Here is a 17,914-nt window from a genome sequence, read left to right on the forward strand (position 1 = left end):
AAAGTGTGGTGCCCAGAATTGGACACATTACTATAGCTGAGGACTAACCAGTGATTTATAAAGGTTTACCATAACTTCCTTGCATTTGTACTCTATTAATAAACCCAAGGATTCTGTATGCTTTATTAACAGCCTTATCGATGTGTGCTGCCACCGTCAAAGATTTGTGTATGTCAACCCCCCAGGTCTCTCTGTTCCTGCACCCCCATTAAAATATCATCATTTAGTTTATACTGCCTCTCCTCATCCCTCCAAATGCAGCACATTTGGGCGATATTCTGTCGCTATTTTCTTCCATTTAGAATAAAAAGTGTGTGACCATATGCATCCACATAGACCACCTTGAATAACAAAGTACATGACTCAAATGATTTCACTTCGCTCCCAGCATAGTGGAACCATGCAGAAGTAAAATTGAAAGCACTAATAAATATTTAAATGTTATTCAGAAACACTACCCATGACTTTATAACTATTACAGCGGATGATTGAGTTTATGTAAATGTAGAGAACAATAATAAATGCACCCAGGTACAGGTAAGATGTTCTGAATATTTGATTTGGCACTGTATAAACTCGTTACGTTCCACAGTGGAAGCAAAATACAGGAAGATATGTTTCAACTACTCACAATTTTGTTGCGTAGGAACACTGCAATGACTGAATAAGGAGATAAAAATCAATTAAAGGGCCAAGAAAGATATTTCATAAGACGCAAGGAAACTAATAGCAGTGGGGCCTATGAGTCATACAAAAAGGCGCCATGGATTATGACATGAGGTAAGGGGCAAAAGAAAATTGGACTGTAAGTAGCAGATACAAGTCGCAAAAAATTGCTTTGGCTACATAAGTAGTGATTGGAAGAGAAGAGACAATGTAGGTCCTTTAAAGACTGAATGTGGGTAGTGATATAATATAGCAACCGTAAAATGTCAAGAGGTACGAAAATAATTCTCTACATCAGAAGATTGTGGATCAGTCATCTGAACACAACCATACCTGGTCTGGCCACGCCTGGATTTTAAAATTCTCATCCTTATTTTCAAATCCCGCCATGGCCTCGCCCCTCCCTATCTCCGTAACCTCCTCCAGCCCTCCGAGATCTCTATGGTCCTCCAATTCTGGCCTCTTGCGCATCCCCGATTTTAATCGCTCCACCATTGGCGGCCGTGCCTTCAGCTGCCTAGGCGCTATGCTCTGGAATTCCCTCCCTAAACCTCTCCATCTTTCTTCCTTTAAGACGCTCCTTAAAACCTACCTCTTTGACCGAGTTTTAGGTCACCTGTAGTAAGATCTCCTTTTGTGGCTCGGTGTCGAATTTTGTCTGATTACGCTCCTGTGAAGCACCTTGGGACGTTTTGCCACATTAAAGGCGCTGTATAAATGCAAGTTGTTGCCGTTGTTATGCAGACAGCAGTTAGACACGAGGGCTAATTTTACGAAATTCTACCCCCAGCACTGACCCTTCATCCAAATTGTGGGGAGCACGTGCCTCCAAATTCCTGATATGCCCTTGGACACAAAGCAGGAGAGGATTTGTATTGGGAATGTGATTTTGTCAAGTTACCTCTGTAATACGAAGAATCACAAAGTGGGGGAGACTTTCCAGGCACTTAGCAGAAATCCAGAATTGCATCGGGCTCTTAAATAAATCTTTAGGCCCCCGTTTTAAGTATTTTAATGAGGCTCCTGCCTGTTTCGGGCTGGAATGCTGGCCGCCTAAATCGAGACCCGGGCGGGCCTTGGGCATGAGATTGGTGCAAAGTTGTGTTCATGGTGGCGAAGGGGTCAGGTAGATGAAAATCGCAACCTTTATCTTTAAATATCGGCAGGATGCTGAAGTGCGAAAGGCCATCAGTGAAACTAACCAGATAATCAAAAACCGCAATGTTCTGAATAAATTATACTGGACCAAGTCACTTGAGGAATAATGCCATAATATTCGGTTTGTGATGTTCCTTTTTTTTGGGACAAATTTCTGTGCTTAGAAACCAGGACTGATAAATCGAACATTCTGCTCATTAGGCCCATTCCTTGTACAGACCTAACACAATTTGGTCAGCCTTGGATTCTTACCCAAAGATGTTTCCGCTTGCGGGGGAGGCCAGAACTAGGGTTAGATGAAGAAGGTTGGGAGGAGACTCGCGTGAAGCATAAACACTGGCATGGACCTGTTGGGCCGAATGGCCTGTTTCTGTGCTGTAAATTCTTTGTAACTCACTCAGGCTCCTTGGGAGGTAATCAGCTGCAGATCAAGCCTCCAAGCTCTGTGAAATGCCTCCTCATCCCTATAGTGTAACCATGCTCACCTGCTCCTTCCAGCACCTTTTGGAGCCCAGCATTACCCACAAGTGCTCTCTGGTTAGAATAAAGCTCCTCCGATATGGGCCCATCAAGCACTCACACTCACAATCGGGCACGTGTCTTGCCATTGTTATTCCCTAACGTGCCAGTGTTAGTGGGCCACTTTGAGGAAGAGAGCCTCGACTCGTGCTGGCATCCTGCACTGATTATACATTCGACATGAGGCTACGGCTCCTTCCAAAACTCAGAGTGAATTCATAGGCCAGAAGGTATTGCATCATGTACTGTGTTTGTAGAGGTGCTCCAAACCTTTAAGGGTACAATTTTGTATAAAAGAAATAAAAGAAAGATTTGCATTTCTATAGTGCCTTTCATGACCTCAGGACGTCCCAAAGCTCTTTACAGACAATTAAGTACTTTTTTTAAAAAGTGTAGTCACTGTTGTATTGTAGGAAACGCGACAGCCAATTTGCACACAGCAAGCTCCCACAAACAGCATTGTGATAATGACCAGATAATCTGTTTTTTTAGTGATGTTGGTTGAGGGATAAACATTGACCAGGACACCGGGGAGAACTCCACTGCTCTTCTTCAAAATAGTGGCCGTGGTTTCTTTCACATCTACCCGAGATGGAAGACATAGCCTCAGTTTAACATCTCATTCAAAAGATGGCATAGAATCATAGAATCATAGAAGTTTACAAAATGGAAACAGGCCCTTCGGCCCAACATGTCCATGTCGCCCAGTTTATACCACTAAGCTAGTCCCAATTGCCTGCACTTGGCCCATATCCCTCTATACCCATCTTACCCATGTAACTGTCCAAATGCTTTTTAAAAGACAAAATTGTACCCGCCTCTACTACTGCCTCTGGCATCTCCGACAGTGCAGCACTCCCTCAGTACTGCACTGAGAATATCAGCCTAGAGTTTGAGCTCAAGTCTCTGGAGTGGGACTTAAACCCACAACCTTCTGACTCAGAGGCCAGAGTGCTACCAACTGAGCCACAGCTGACACCATCTTATCCCATCATTCTGGGATTAGTGCAGGTGGAGAAGCCAATGGACCAGGTGTTACCTCACTGTGGCACCCAGCCACTCGCTCGTTGTGTCATATCATAAATATGCCAGGGCTCAAAAAAATAAATAAGCCTCCATAAATTGCAAGAAAGTATGTTTGACAAGTCTAAAGCACACACAGCCAACAGAATAGCTGACCTATGAATCATGTTGGGGTAATGCAAATAGGCTTTTAGGATTTTAGTTGTAGCCAATAGAGACGTATATGGTGGAACGACAGAGTGGACTGTACGCAGATAAACTACGACTGGAATGAGAAGTCTGAAATGGAATCAGGCATAGGGTTGCCAACTCTGTGTGGCTGTTTTCCCGGAGGTCCTTCCCCCCTTCCAATTGCCCCGCCCGGTCAAACAGACTTGTCCCCCACCCCCCCAACTATCGTCAATATTTTTATGATTAATAAACAGAAGTGTTCAAAGAAGATGAAAGAAACACATAATCGTTAATGTTATACACAAGTAACAGTAGTGCAGCGGACTAATAATCCAGAGGCCTGGACTAATAATCCAGAGAAGGTGAGTTCAAATCCCACCATGGCAGTTTGAGAATTTCAATTCAATTTTTAAAAAAAATCAGTAAAAGTGACCATGAAGCTGTTGGATTGGAATCCAACTGGTTCACTAATGTCCTTTAGTGAAGGGAACCTGCCTTCCTTACCCGGTCTGGGCCTGTATGTGACATTAACATGGTTGACTCTTAACTGCGCTCTGAAGAGGTCACTCAGTCGTCTCAAACTTCCACTAAGGGGTTCGAGAAGGCGGCCCATCGCCGCTTTCTCGAGGGCAACTAGTGGAAGGGCGATAAATACCAGCCTTGCCAACGATGCTCACATCCCGAGAATGAATAAAAAAAAAAGAAAGATGCTATGACATCCCTTTAGCACTCCCGATACGGAGCCTCACACGCCTGGAGGCTCTCATCCAGAATCCCGGCTGTGGCCAAATTCCTGATTTGAGTTCCTGGCGTGAGGCACTCTTTGCTGGGAGCGCTAGAGAGAGGGGAAAAGTTTTGTTCCGTTTGAACTCTGGAGTATTTTGGGCCTTGACGATCAGTTGTCTCAGACCCGAGGGGGAGTGAAGAACATGATTTCTTCTGAAAGCTGCGTGGGCACGATCACAATAGTTTTGCAAATAAGGGTTTGTGTGACAAGGAAATTCAATCAGACAGCTCCATTTGAAAAAAAAAACACAACTCATTCTCCACCCAAGACTTCTTGGGACAAAAAGCCTCCACTCAATTTTCTTCTTTGTAGTCCTATAATAACATAAAAGACATTTCAGAAAAAAATAATGGAATGACCCTTTCACGATTTTATTCATGAGATATTTTTGAAATAATTATCCAATTTTCACAAATTTGATTTTCAATGGTGGCAGAAGACAGAGCCTCTGGCCTAGAAATTTGATGGAGCAGTGACCGTTTCTTCAGGTGCAAAACGGACGGCTAAGCATCTAATGTGGCGGGCAAGGCGGAGCGCGCTCATTACACGAAGGGAGAGCGCCACCCGCCATATTGGTAAAGGCAGAAAAAGAGGCGTCCAGGGCCCCCACCTGAAATAGGTGTGAAATAGGCATATGCAAATTAGGGGCTTTAAATGGACCGCAGGAGGCCAGCACTTAAAAGGTATGTTTTTTAAAAAAATACTCAGCATAAGGTGAAGCTGGGAGGTGCTGGACTGCTCCTTCTGGCTTCACTGCAGTGCAGTTGCTGGACCCCCGCCCTCCTGATCGCTTCCCCTTCTCCCGTTTGCCCCACGCCTCCCTCCCAATCATTTCCCCCCTCCCTCCCGATCACTTTCCCCCTTTTCTGGTTGTCCCCTCCCTCCCGATCACTTTCCCCCTTTTCTGGTTGTCCCCTCCCTCCCGATCACTTTCCCCCTTTTCTGGTTGTCCCCTCCCTCCCGATCACTTTCCCCCTTTTCTAGTTGTCCCCTCCCTCCCAATCACTTACCCCCTCCCTCCCCGTCACCCCCGTTCCTCATGATCACTTCCCCCTCCCTCCCGATCACTTCCCCCCCCTCTCCCGGTTGCCCCCCCTCCCTCCCGATCGCTACCCCCCTCTCCCGGTTGCCCCCCTCCCTTCTTATCACTTCCCCTCCCTCTTGGTCACCCCCTCCCTCCCGATCATTTCCCCCCTCCCTCCCGGTTGTCCCCCCTCCCTCCTGATCACTTCCCCCTCCCTCCTGGTCGCCCCTCCTCTCCCGGTTGCCCCCTTTCCAGCCTTGTAAATTGCTCCTGTGAAATGAAAGTAATGGTTATTGTACATTCCACTTGTGACAAAAGGCAATGTTCTCCTGAGCACACAGATGTCTTGATTAAAGTTCATTTAATAATGTTAGTTAACCTGTATTTTGATCGGCAGTGACATCTGGACAAGATGCTCCCTGGGCATTTCCTGCCCTGTTTACAAGTCCCGCACGCTCTTTATTTTTCATTATTCTAAGGTAAAAAGACAGTTTTGCCTAATAGTAAATTATAATTGGAGGGAAGATTCACCAAGCCTCTGCAGCAAGCTCGGAGGGAAGCACTTCCTCACACAAAGGGGAGTGGAAATCTGGAACTCTCTCCCTCTGGGGGTCAATTGAAAATTTCTAAACGGAGTTTGATAGATTTTTGTTAGGCAAAGGGTATTAAGGGTTATGGAGCCAAGGCGGGTAGATGGAGTTAAGATGCAGATCAGCCGTGACCTAATTGAATGGCGGAACAAGCTCGAGGGGCTGAATGGCCTACTCCTGTTCCTATGTTCCGACAGAGTTACTGTCCTATTTCCAATCAATGCTCCCTCTGAGTGCAACTCCACGAACCATTGAATTTATCCTTACAGGTCACAGGACCAGAGCTGTTCAGACTGCTCAAAGGTTGCCACAGTATAGCTTAAGGAGAGCCAGTAACTTGATTCCAATTTTGCCAAATTTACCATACACATCTCTATTGGCTTCACCAGAAAAATCCTATCATCCTATTTCCCAAGAGGGTTCACTGGCCAGTTATCCTATACAAAGCACATATGCTATATGTGGATTAGATTTGAGGTGTCAGCCATGGCTCAGTGGTAGCACTCTTGCCTTGGAGTTGGAAGGTCGGGGGTTCATAATCCCACTCCAGCGACTTGAGCACAAAATCCAGGCGGATGCTCCCATTACAGTACAGAGGGAGTGCTGCACTGTCGGAGGTGCTGTCTTTTGGATGAGACGTTAAGCCGAGGCCCCCATCTGCCCTCTCATGTAGGTGCAAAAGACCCCATGGCACTATTCGAAGAAGAGCAGGGGAGCTCTCCGTCGTGTGCTGCGTAATATTTATCCCTCAACCAACATCACTAAAGACAAATTATCTGGTCATTATCACATTGCTGTTTGTGGGATCTTGCTGTGCACAAACTGGCTGCTGCGTTTCCTACATTACATCAGTGCCTACACTTCAAAAAAAAGTACTTCATTGGCCGTAAGGTGCTTTGGGACATCCTGAGGTTGTGAAAGGCACTGTATAAATGCAAGCTCTTCCTTTTATCCTGTTACGTAGAGAGTCGAAGTTCATCCCATTCCTTTTCATCAGAGTTGTGACGAGGACCAGCCTCCCAAGGCACTGGGTGCACTGGGCAAACAGACCCATTAAATATTGAGGTGAGAGTGGGTCAGTATTCCTTGAGGAGACGTACACGCAGAACTGTAAGATTGGAACCTCGGCTTCTGCTTCATGAATTCTTAAACCCTGTGGTCTCTGAAGCAGAAGGCAGCATTGAAAATCCAGCCAAAAATATCCATCCCCGTTGAGTTCATCCTGGGCTTTTGTCAAATTCAATTCAATGAAAAGAAATGTATTTAGATCATGTTGGGTTCCTAGACTGAATATCAACTTTCCGATTCCCTTTGTAAAAAGAAAGACTTGGATTTATACAGCGCCTTTCACAACCTCAGGACGTCCCAAAGCGCTTTACAGCCAATGAAGTACTTTTGACGTGTAGTCGCTGTTGTAAAGTAGAAAGCGCGGCAGCCAATTTGCGCACAGCAAGATCCCACAAACAGCAACGTGATAATCACCAGATAATCTGTTCTTCAATTTAAAAAAAAATGTTAGTTGAGAGATAAATATTGGACAGGACACCAGGGATGACTCCCCTGTTCTTCTTCAAAACAGTGCTGGGGATCTTTTACACCCACCTGAGAGGACAGATGGGCCCTTGGCTTAACATCTCATCAGAAAGACGGCACTGGAGTGTCAGCCTAGATTTTATGCTTAAGTCTCTGGAGTGAGACTTGAACCTATAACCTTCTGACTCAGAGGTGACAGTGCTACCCACTGAGCCACGGCTGACACTTGCACATTTTGAGACTTCATGGGGTCGAAATTGGACTGTTTTATGGGCCTAGAACAGGCCGAACGATAACCAATTTAGCTGGGCAGAGGCCCATGCCCCTCTTACATTGGTTGGGGCCTATTTTTAGGCATCCCTGGCGGCCGCCTGAAATGTGCACAGGTCTAGTTTCCATATTGAAATGAGGCTCCAATGCCCATTTCAGACCCGTACTCCTAAATTCGTTTGTCCTAGTTGGGGCTTGTGCCGTCTTGGATTTCTGGGTCTGGGGTCGTGGCTTGTGTGAGTCAGAAGGTCGTGGGTTCAAGTCCCACTCCAGAGACTTGAGCACAAAATCCAGGCTGACTCTCGCAGTGCAGTGAGGGAACGCTGCACTGTCAGAGGTGCCGTCTTTCGGGTGAGATGTTAAACCAAGGCCCCGTCTGCCCTTTCAGGTGGGCATAAAAGATCCCATGGCACTATTTTGAAGAAAAGCAGGGGAGATCTCCCTGATGTCCTTGACAATATTTATCCCTCAACCAATATCACTAAAAAATAAATTATCTGGTCATTATCTCATTGCTGTTTGTGGGAGCTTGCTGTGCAAAAATTGGCTACCAGATTTCCTACAACAGTGACTGCACTTCAAAAGTTCTTCGTTGGCTGTAAAGCACTTTGGGACATCCTGAGTTCATGGGAAGATAGAAATGGGAGGAGGCCATTCAGCCCCTTGAGCCTGTTCCACCATTCAATTAGATCATGACTGATCTGTATCTTAACTCCATCTACCCACCTTGGTTCCATATCCCTTAATACCCTTTGCCTAACAAAAATCTATCAATCTCAGTGTTAAAATTTTCAATTGACCCCCAGCCTCAACAGCTTTTTGGGGGAGACAGTTCCAGATTTCCACTCCCCTTTGTGTGAAGAAGTGCTTCCTGACATCACCCCTGAACGGCCTGGCTCTAATTTTAAGGTTATGCCTCCCTTGTTTTGGACTCTCCCAACAGAGGAAATAGTTTCTCTCTATCTACCCTATCAAATCCTTTAATCATCTTAAACAATTCAATTAGATCACCCCTTAATTTTCTATACTCAAGAGAATACAAGCCTCGTCTGTGCAACCTGTCCGTCTAATTTAACGACGATTGTGAAAGTCGCTATAGAAATGCAAGTCTTTTTTTTCCTTGTTCTTTATGTCTGGCTCTCTCAGTACTTGATAATGATATCTGTGATCATGGAAGCATGTCATATGGAGGCAATTTATCCCTGCGGGATCTGCAATTAAAATCTCCTCCCATTGTCAGTCTCTCTACTATATATGGAGCTGTGAAGAGACTAAGTGGGTCACAGATTCAAAGGAATTTGTTTTAGAGTATATTATTATATTATATTGTGAGACCGATCTCATAAAACTCTGAGATTCAAAGTCTGCATGAGTGCGTTATCTTATAAAATGGAGCTTATAACCTGCACTCCATTAACAGCACAAATCAAACTCCTGAGCTTCCCATGCATAATGTCCAAAAACACCGAGTCCGGGAATATACTTGGTAATGTATATTCTTAGAACAGGTAGTAGAACCAAATGATTCATCTCAAAAGCATAAAGTGTCCTCTTTTGGAGGACTCCCGTCATATAAACTTACACAAAGGTTTAAACAGACGAACCGTCCAAACCACTGGCAAGTAGAGGGCTGTGGCGCCAACCTTCATTGATTTTTAAATTCATTCTTGGAGATGTGGGCGTCGCTGGCAAGGCCGGCATTTATTGCCAAGCCCTAGTTACCCCTCCGATACAACTGAACGGTTTGCTCGGCCCACCTCAGAGGGCAATTAACCACTTTGGTGTGTGGGGACTGGAGTCACGTATAGGCCCAGACCGGGTAAGGGCGGCAGGTTTCTTTTCCTGAAGGGCATCAGTTGGGTTTTTACAAGAACGCCACTTTTACTGAGACCAGCTTTTTATAAACAGGTTTTTTTTTTAAAAGAACAGAATTCAAATTCACTCAGTGGGATTTGAACCTCACATCTCTGGATTATTAGTCTGGCTGTCTGATTTTCACCACATTCCTCCCCGGCACTGTGCTCAATTTGGGGTGGGAAATCCAGGGCCACATTCATAAATGACCTGGAGTCCCTTTCAGAAGTGGATCCCTTAACATCCATTGATATTCTTCCTGTTTAGCCACAATAATCCAAAATATCCCCGAGCTCGGTGACTAATTCTCTGTAAGTAAAATACTGAGCTGTCCACAATTCCTTCAATTTTTTTTTTGCCTGTAAGCCTCAGGTGCCAAGTGATAAGCAACGAGGGTAGGAGTTTTACAGCTCGATAGTCTGCGCCAGTCGATTGGATCCAAAGCTGAAAACGGAGTAAGTGTTTTACTGATAGCAGCAGCATCTCTCCTCAAACTCCTCCCTCCCACTTTACGCTGGCTGGTTAACAATTTCAAAAAAGCCTTCACCAATTCAGCCACTTCGTATCGAAGATTAAGGGGGTGATCTAATCAAGGTGGTTAAGATGACTGAGGGAGCTGATAGGAGAGATAGAGGCAAACTATTTCCTCTGGTGGGGGGAGTCCAGAACAAGGGGGGGGGAGGGGGGGCATAACTTAAAATTAGAGCTGGGCCATTCAGGGGTGATGTCAGGGGGCAGTTCTGGAGGAAGTCTGGAACTCTCTGCCCCAAAATGCTGTTGAGGCTGAGGGTCAATTGAAAATTTCCAAACTGAGATTGATAGATTTTTCTTGGGTAAGGGTATTAAGGGTTACGGGACCAAGGCAGGTAAATGGAGTTAAGATACATGATCCACATAGAATTACATAGAATTTACAGCACAGAAACAGGCCATTCGGCCCAACTGGTCTGTGCTGGTGTTTGTGCTCCACACGAGCATCCTCCCTCCCCACTTCGCCTCACTCTATCAGCATATCCTTCTATTCCTTTCTCCGTCACGCAATTATTTTCCTTTCCCCTTAAATGCATCTGCGCTATTCACTTAAACTGTGGTCTAGGGTTCCACATTCTAACCACTCTCTGGGTAAAGAAGTTTCTCCTGAACTCCTTGTTGGATTTATTAGTGACTATCTTACATTGATGACCCCTAGTTTTTGGGCTCCCCCACCATTGAATGGCGGAACAGGCTTGAGGGGCTGAATGGCCTACTCCTGTTCCTATGCTCCTACTTCATCCCCCTTCTTGAAAACGTTGATGCTAGACCAGATTTAAGGGCCAATTCCACCGTGTGCCAAGTAAGCAGATGTACAACTGGCACGGAATATGGGCTGAATTAGGAGAGTGGGCTCTGCACCAATTTCTTTATGGCAATTTAGTGCTCTTCTATTTTTAGCCAGTTGATGTGTTTGTGCTCATTTCATGTGTAAGCCTCACTAAAGCCCTGAGATTGGCAATATTTTGTTGACAGTATTTCTGCTCTTTTCTTCTCTGTGCACCCACTTGGAATATGGAAACAAGAGAAGTCCCATAGATGCAGGGCATCTCACAAAAGCCTTTGTATTTATTTTTTTTTTAATGTTCACGATACCGTTTTAGTACATTTAAAAAAAAATTCGGACGCACTTCCCCATTTCTGAAAGCTTTATTAAGATATTAATTTTTCAAAAAAAATTGAGGGAGCGATTGTAGGAACAGGAGGAGGCCATTCAGCCCCTCGAGCCTGTTCCGCCATTCAATGAGATCGTGGCCTCATTGAGATTCAAGAGATGATGTCATTTAGACCCCGTCGACATTTTAACCTTCAGCAGTGAGGTCGCGACCTGGTCGAGGACCAGCTGGCCCACTGGCATTTGCACGTGGCGGGGGAGCGGAGCCAGGGGGGGGCGGGGGAGCGGAGCGAGGGGGGAGCGGGGGAGCGGGAGGAAGGAGGTGCCAGCAGCGGTCCCGGCACGGTTGGGCGGAGCGAAATTGAGGTTGGGGTGATTTCGGGCGGGATAGTGGAGGAGATTCAGGCGCACACGTGAAGAATGGCCACTTTTGGGAAAGTGCCAGAAAGTTTGTCTGTCTGTCCATTATGTTCTGCCTCAGGCCAGGTCCCAACTCCACTCTCACACATGAGATTCTTGAGCCATTCACTGGGGAAGGGTAATTGAGGTGGTTTCCTGTTGCCTTCCACACGGTTATTATTGATTTTCGGAGTCCCTTCTCCTAAGGTGGGCTGCAACCAAGGCTAAACACCAGACCCCCCCACCCACCTACCCTTTACAATGTGGGAAGGGACCACCCGTACCCCTCGGAGGCAAGTAGCCCCCTCCCCACCCCGCTGCCATCAACAGTATTCCTGCGTAAATCACAACTACCCTGAGGACAGGAATGACGAATAGGGGAGACAATTGGGGAGGGGAAGTAAAAGAAAACTCTTCTCTGTCTATTGAGTCAAATAAGAGTGTGACGTCTTTAAACTGTAGGCACATAAATGTCAATAAACTGGAGTCACCGTTGGCTAGGCCCAACATATGATACGGAGGCGAACAAGGACTCTTAGAATCAAAGAATCAAACAGCACAGAAGACGGCCATTCGGTCCATCATGCTCTCTGAAAGTGCTATCCAGTTAGTCTCACTTCCCCTCCTCTTAGAGCAGCTGTAAACATTTCCTTGTTGCAATCACTCTGTTAGCGTGGGCTGATGTTCTGTACTCATGGCGTATTTAATTCTCAAATACCCTCCTCACCCCTATCCCACCCACCCTCCCTAACCCCCTCACCCATACCTCCCACCTCCCCCACCCACCCCTACCCCCCACCCCTCTCATCCATACCTCCCACCCCTACCCCCCAACCCCTCACACCTACCCCCCAACCCCTCATCCTCTACCTCCCCACACCTCTAACCCCACCTCCCCCACCCTCCCTAACCCCTTCACCCATACCCGCCACCTCCCCCACCTACCCCACCCACCCCCCACACCATTCCCCCACCCATCCAACCACTTATCTTGATCTCAAATTTCAGAGATCAGCTAACAAAGACTCCAGTGTATTAGAATCATTCCATTTTTGCAGCATCCAGACAAATCAATGCTGCCTTCCATGCCAACTAAATCCAATATAAAACTGTCTGATGAACCTGAGAGATTATGGCCCGCCAAAACCACCTTGATATTCGTTTGACAACCTCTGTTGTTCAGGTTGTCTATTTTAATGGAGGTGCCTTTATTGCTTGTTGAGCAGGTAATGTACTCACTATAGACTGCCATTTTTCTCATCATCTTCACATAATCCATCCTTTGCCACTTCAGATTTTACTTAACCTCTCAAGCACCCTTTGTCATTGTTCGCAGAGTAATAAGGATCTTTGATTTAAACCTACTTATGTAGGGGTTAGTCCCTTATGGCAGGGTGATTATTACATAGAATTACATAGAATGTACAGCACAGAAACAGGCCATTTGGCCCAACTGGTCTATGCCGGTGTTTATGCTCCACACGAGCCTCCTCATCTAACCCTATCAGCATCAGGTTGTACCGTTGTTTAAAAAGGGAGCAAGGGATAGACCGATTAATTACAGGCCAGTCAGTCTAACCTCGGTGGTGGGCAAATTACTGGAATCAATTCTGAGAGACAGGATAAACCGTCACTTAGAAAGGCACAGATTAATCAAGGACAGTCAGCATGGATTTATTAAGGGTAGGTCGTGTCTGACTAACTTGATTGAATTTTTTGAGGAGGTAACAAGGAGGGTCGATGAGGGTAGAGCGTTTGATGTAGTGTACATGGATTTTAGCAAGGCTTTTGACAAGGTCCCACATGGCAGACTGGTCAAAAAAGTACAAGCCCACGGGATCCAAGGGAAAGTGGCAAGTTGGATCCAAAATTGGCTCAGTGGCAGGATGCAAAGGGTAATGGTCGACGGGTGTTTTTGTGACTGGAAGGCTGTTTCCAGTGGGGTTCCGCAGGACTCAGTACTAGGTCCCTTGATTTTTGTGGAATATATCAATGATTTGGACTTAAATGTAGGGGGGGGATGATTAAGAAGTTTGCAGATCATACAAAAGCTGTCCGTGTGGTTGATAGTGAAGAGGAAAGCTGTAGACTGCAGGAAGATATCAATGGACTGGTCAGGTGGGCTTTAAGTGGCAAATGGCATTCAATCTGGAGAAGTGTGAGGGCGAACAAGGCAAGGGTGTACACAATAAATGGGAGGATACGTAGGGGTGCAGAGGAAGTGATGGACCTTGGAGTACATGTCCACAGATCCATGAAGGGGTAGATAAGGTTAAAAAGGCATACGGGATACTTTCCTTTATTAACCGAGGCATAGAATATAAGAGTAGGGAGGTTCTGCTAGAACTGTATAAAACACTACTTAGGCCACAGCTTGAGTACTGTGTACAGTTCTGGTCACCACATTACAGGAAGGATGTGATTGCACTAGAGAGGGCACAGAGGAGATTTATGATGATGTTGCCAGGACTGGAGAATTTTAACTATGAGAACAGAGTGGATAGGCTAGGATTGTTTTCCTTGGAACAGAGGAGGGTGAGGGGTGATTTAATTGAGGTGTATAAAATTATGAAGGGCCTAGATAGAGTGGATAGGAAGGACCTATTTCCCTTAACAGAGGGGTCAATAACCAGGGGGCATAGATTTAAAGTGATTGGTAGAAAGATTAGAGGGGAGCTGAGGAAATTTTTTTTTATGCAGAGGGTGGTGGGGGTCTGGAACTCACTGCCTGAAAGGGTGGTAGAGGCAGAAACCCCCAACTCATTTAAAAAATACCTGGATGTGCACTTGAAGTGCCATAACCTACAAGGCTACGGACCAAGTGCTGGAAAGTGGGATTAGGCTGGGTGGCTCATTTTCGGCCAGAGCGGACACAATGGGCTGAATGGCCTCCTTCTGTGCCTTAAATTTTCTATGATTTCTATTCTATGATAACCTTCTATTCCTTTCTCCCTCATGTGCTTATCTAGCTTCCTCTTAAATGCACATATGCTATTCGCCACCTTGTGGTAGCGAGTTTCCACATTCTCACCACTCTCTGGGTAAAGAAGTTTCTCCTGAATTCCCTGTTGGATTTATTCGTGACTATCTTATATTTATGACCCCTAGTTTTGGTCTCCCCCACAAGTGGAAACATCTTCTCTACGTCTACTCTATCGAACCCATTAATAACGTTAAAGGTCACCCCTCAGCCTTCTCTTTTCTAGAATAAAACCCCCCAGGATAGGGTAATCTGACTACTTCTGTTTGCCTGTTTGGAGTGATATTTAGAAAGGAAACTTAAAATGCTTTTTAAAAATAATTTAAAGCTGGAGACAATCTTTTTTTATAGTGGGAAAAGTTTCTCTTTTGTTACTGTCCTTGATCAACATATTAATTTTAACTAGGCTCGAGATTTTAATCCCGTGATTCCTGAAGTCAGACCCTTCCATATTTCTTACCATTGCTACATCTGTCTTGAGAATTTTAAAATTCTACTTAAACCATTGTTCGAATTAAACGAGGTAACTGGATCTTGAACTATGTGCTCAGAATGAAATGAGATTGAAGAGATAAACTGCATCTCTAAACAGACAGAGGCAAGATGTCTCAACCTCGCAGACATAATTTACCAAGAATGAATTTTAATCATAATCTTTCTGCAATTGTGCGCCAACCATGGCTCAGTGGGTTGCACACACGCCTCTGAATTAAAAGGTCAAGGGTTCAAGCCCCACTCCAGAGACTTGAGGACAAAATCTAGGCTGCCAGTGCCAGTACTGAGGGAGTGCTGCAGTGTCGGAGGTGCCGTTTTTTCGGATGAGGTGTTAAATCGAGGCCCCGTCTGCCCCCTCAGGTGGAGGGAAAAGATTCCATGGCACCGTTTTGAAAAAGAGCTGGTAACAAGCTAGGTAACAAAATAGGATGAGGCCTACAGCACTCGGTTAGGCCACACTTCGAGTACTGTGTACAGTTCCGGTCTCCATATTATAAAAAGGATATGGAGGCACTGGGGAAGGTGCAAAAAAGATTTACAAGGATGATACCAGAACTGAGACATTATACCTATCAGGAAAGATTGAGCAGGGTAGGGGCTCTTTTCTTCTAGAAAAGAGAAGACTGAGGGGTGAGTGGATAGAGGTTTTTAAAATTATGAAATGGTTCGATCGGGTAGACGTAGAGAAGATGTTTCCACTTGTGGGGGAGACCAAAACATGGGGCCATTAATATAAGATAGTCACTAATAAATCCAATAGGGAATTCAGGAGAAACTTCTTTACCCAGAGAATGGTGAGAAAGTGGAACTCGCTACCACATGGAGTGGTTGAGGCGAATAGCATGGACGCATTTAAGGGGAAGCTGGATAAACACGAGGGAGAAAGGAATAGAAGGATTTGCTGATAGGGTTGGACGGAGTAGGGTGGGAGGAGGCTCGTGTGGAGCATAAACACCAGCATGGACCTGTTGGGCCGAATGGCCAGTTTCTGTGCTATACATTCTTTGTAATTCTGTGTAATCTGATATCACCTCACTGACAATTGCAGGCGATACGAGTATACAGAGCACAGCCTCTTTAATTGTAGGTGTTGCATTCTTAAGTCGTAATGTAACTGGACGGTCTCCAGTCCTTGTTACAGGTGATCCACAGTGCGAGCTGGAGTGAGGTCATCCCGAGCCCTAACATCAATTGGACTTGAGTCACCAGGATTATGTCCTACACATGGGATGATGTACAAAATAAGGCTTAATAGTAAGCTGCGGAGAACATTAACTCTAGGGGCTTAATTCTAATGAGGGCTCAGCTGTCTTATGCATCTGCCTCATTCAGTTTGAACTTCAGGCAGCTGAGCATTGCCTAGGAACCGTTCCCTGGAAACCCCTTCACGGACAACTTCTGCTGCACTCAGTGATGCCTTTTCCAGTCTCTTAGCAAAAGGTTTCTATGAATAGTCGATGCCGGCCTGCCATTTAATAATCACAATCGTTCTATTGTATACATTAATAAACTTGCAGAATGGCCGTGTAATTGGCAAATTAATTTCAATATAGATAAGGATGGAGGTGGTGCATTTTGGTAGGAAGAATAAGGAGGCCACATGCTCCTTGGAAAATAAGAGTCCAACTGGGGTACAGGAACAAAGGGATCTGGGGGTTTAGATTCACAAATCATTAAAAGTAGCAACACAGGTTAATAAGGCCATAAAAATGACAAATCAAACAGTGGGGTTCATTTCTAGAGGGAAAGAATTGAAAAGCAGAGAAGTTATGTTAAACTTGTATAGAATCTTGGTTAGACCACACTTGCCGGACTGTGCACAATAGGGAATTCAGGAGAAACTTCTTTACCCAGAGAGTGGTGAGAATGTGGAACTCGCTACCACAGGGAGCAGTTGAGGCGAATAGCATAGATGCATTTAAGGGGAAGCTGGAGAAATACACGAGGGAGAAAGGAATAGAAGGATATGCTGAGAGGGTTGAGATGAAGTAAATTGGGTGGGAGGAGGCTCGTGTGGAGCATAAATACCGGCATGGACCAGTTGGGCCGAATGGCCTGTTTTGTGCTCTACGTCCTACATAATTCATAACAAGTTATTGTACTAAAATGTTCCAATCAGAAAGATTCAATTTCTCCATTGATTTATTTTAAAATAATATAGGATTTTCATGATATATATATATATATATTTTATTTATATAACTTACCTAAAAACTTACCTCAAGGCAGGAACACTTCATGGCAACCAGAGAAATGGTGTGGAAATTGGCTCCACATTGCCACCCAATGGCCAGACTGTGCAGTCACACAGTGTGACAAGTTTACACCTGCGTTTCCCATTATAAATGTGAACACATGAATTTATAATGGAAAAAAATTGACAAAGAAGTGTGACAGAAAACGTGACAACAGGAAGTAAGATTTTGTAGACAGGAAGTGTGTGCGCAGATGTAAGATATTTACTGTATTATTGATTATTAATTGATTATTATGGGTTTGTAGGTTTGATCACAATGAGAATAACTAGATGACCATAACCCTCTTGCACGTTATTCTTGCAAAGTATTACATTAACTACTTGAGATTTTATTTCATCACCTCCACCTGCCTATTACTCTCTATTTAACGATGATTAAGTACCTTCATTATTTAATTCAAACTTCACCAAGTTTCTATTCTATTTTTGAAATACATCAAGAACACTTTTATATCAACACCATTGATAGGTGCCGGAGTACATAACAAAGCTATAAAAATAGAAAACTAATTACACGGAACACTTACATTACCGTTGGGAAAT

At 44.9% G+C, this 17,914-nt stretch overlaps 1 protein-coding gene across 3 annotated transcripts in view; it reads right to left on the reverse strand.

Annotated features, from left to right (window-relative positions):
- Window positions 1-17,914, reverse strand: part of syt1a (synaptotagmin Ia) — a 345,191-nt gene that overhangs the window by 98,262 nt on the left and 229,015 nt on the right. The gene's annotated exons all lie outside the window — the stretch shown is intronic.

This window comes from Heptranchias perlo, chromosome 18 (genome assembly GCF_035084215.1).
Source record: "Heptranchias perlo isolate sHepPer1 chromosome 18, sHepPer1.hap1, whole genome shotgun sequence".
Classification (NCBI taxonomy): Eukaryota; Metazoa; Chordata; class Chondrichthyes; order Hexanchiformes; family Hexanchidae; genus Heptranchias; species Heptranchias perlo.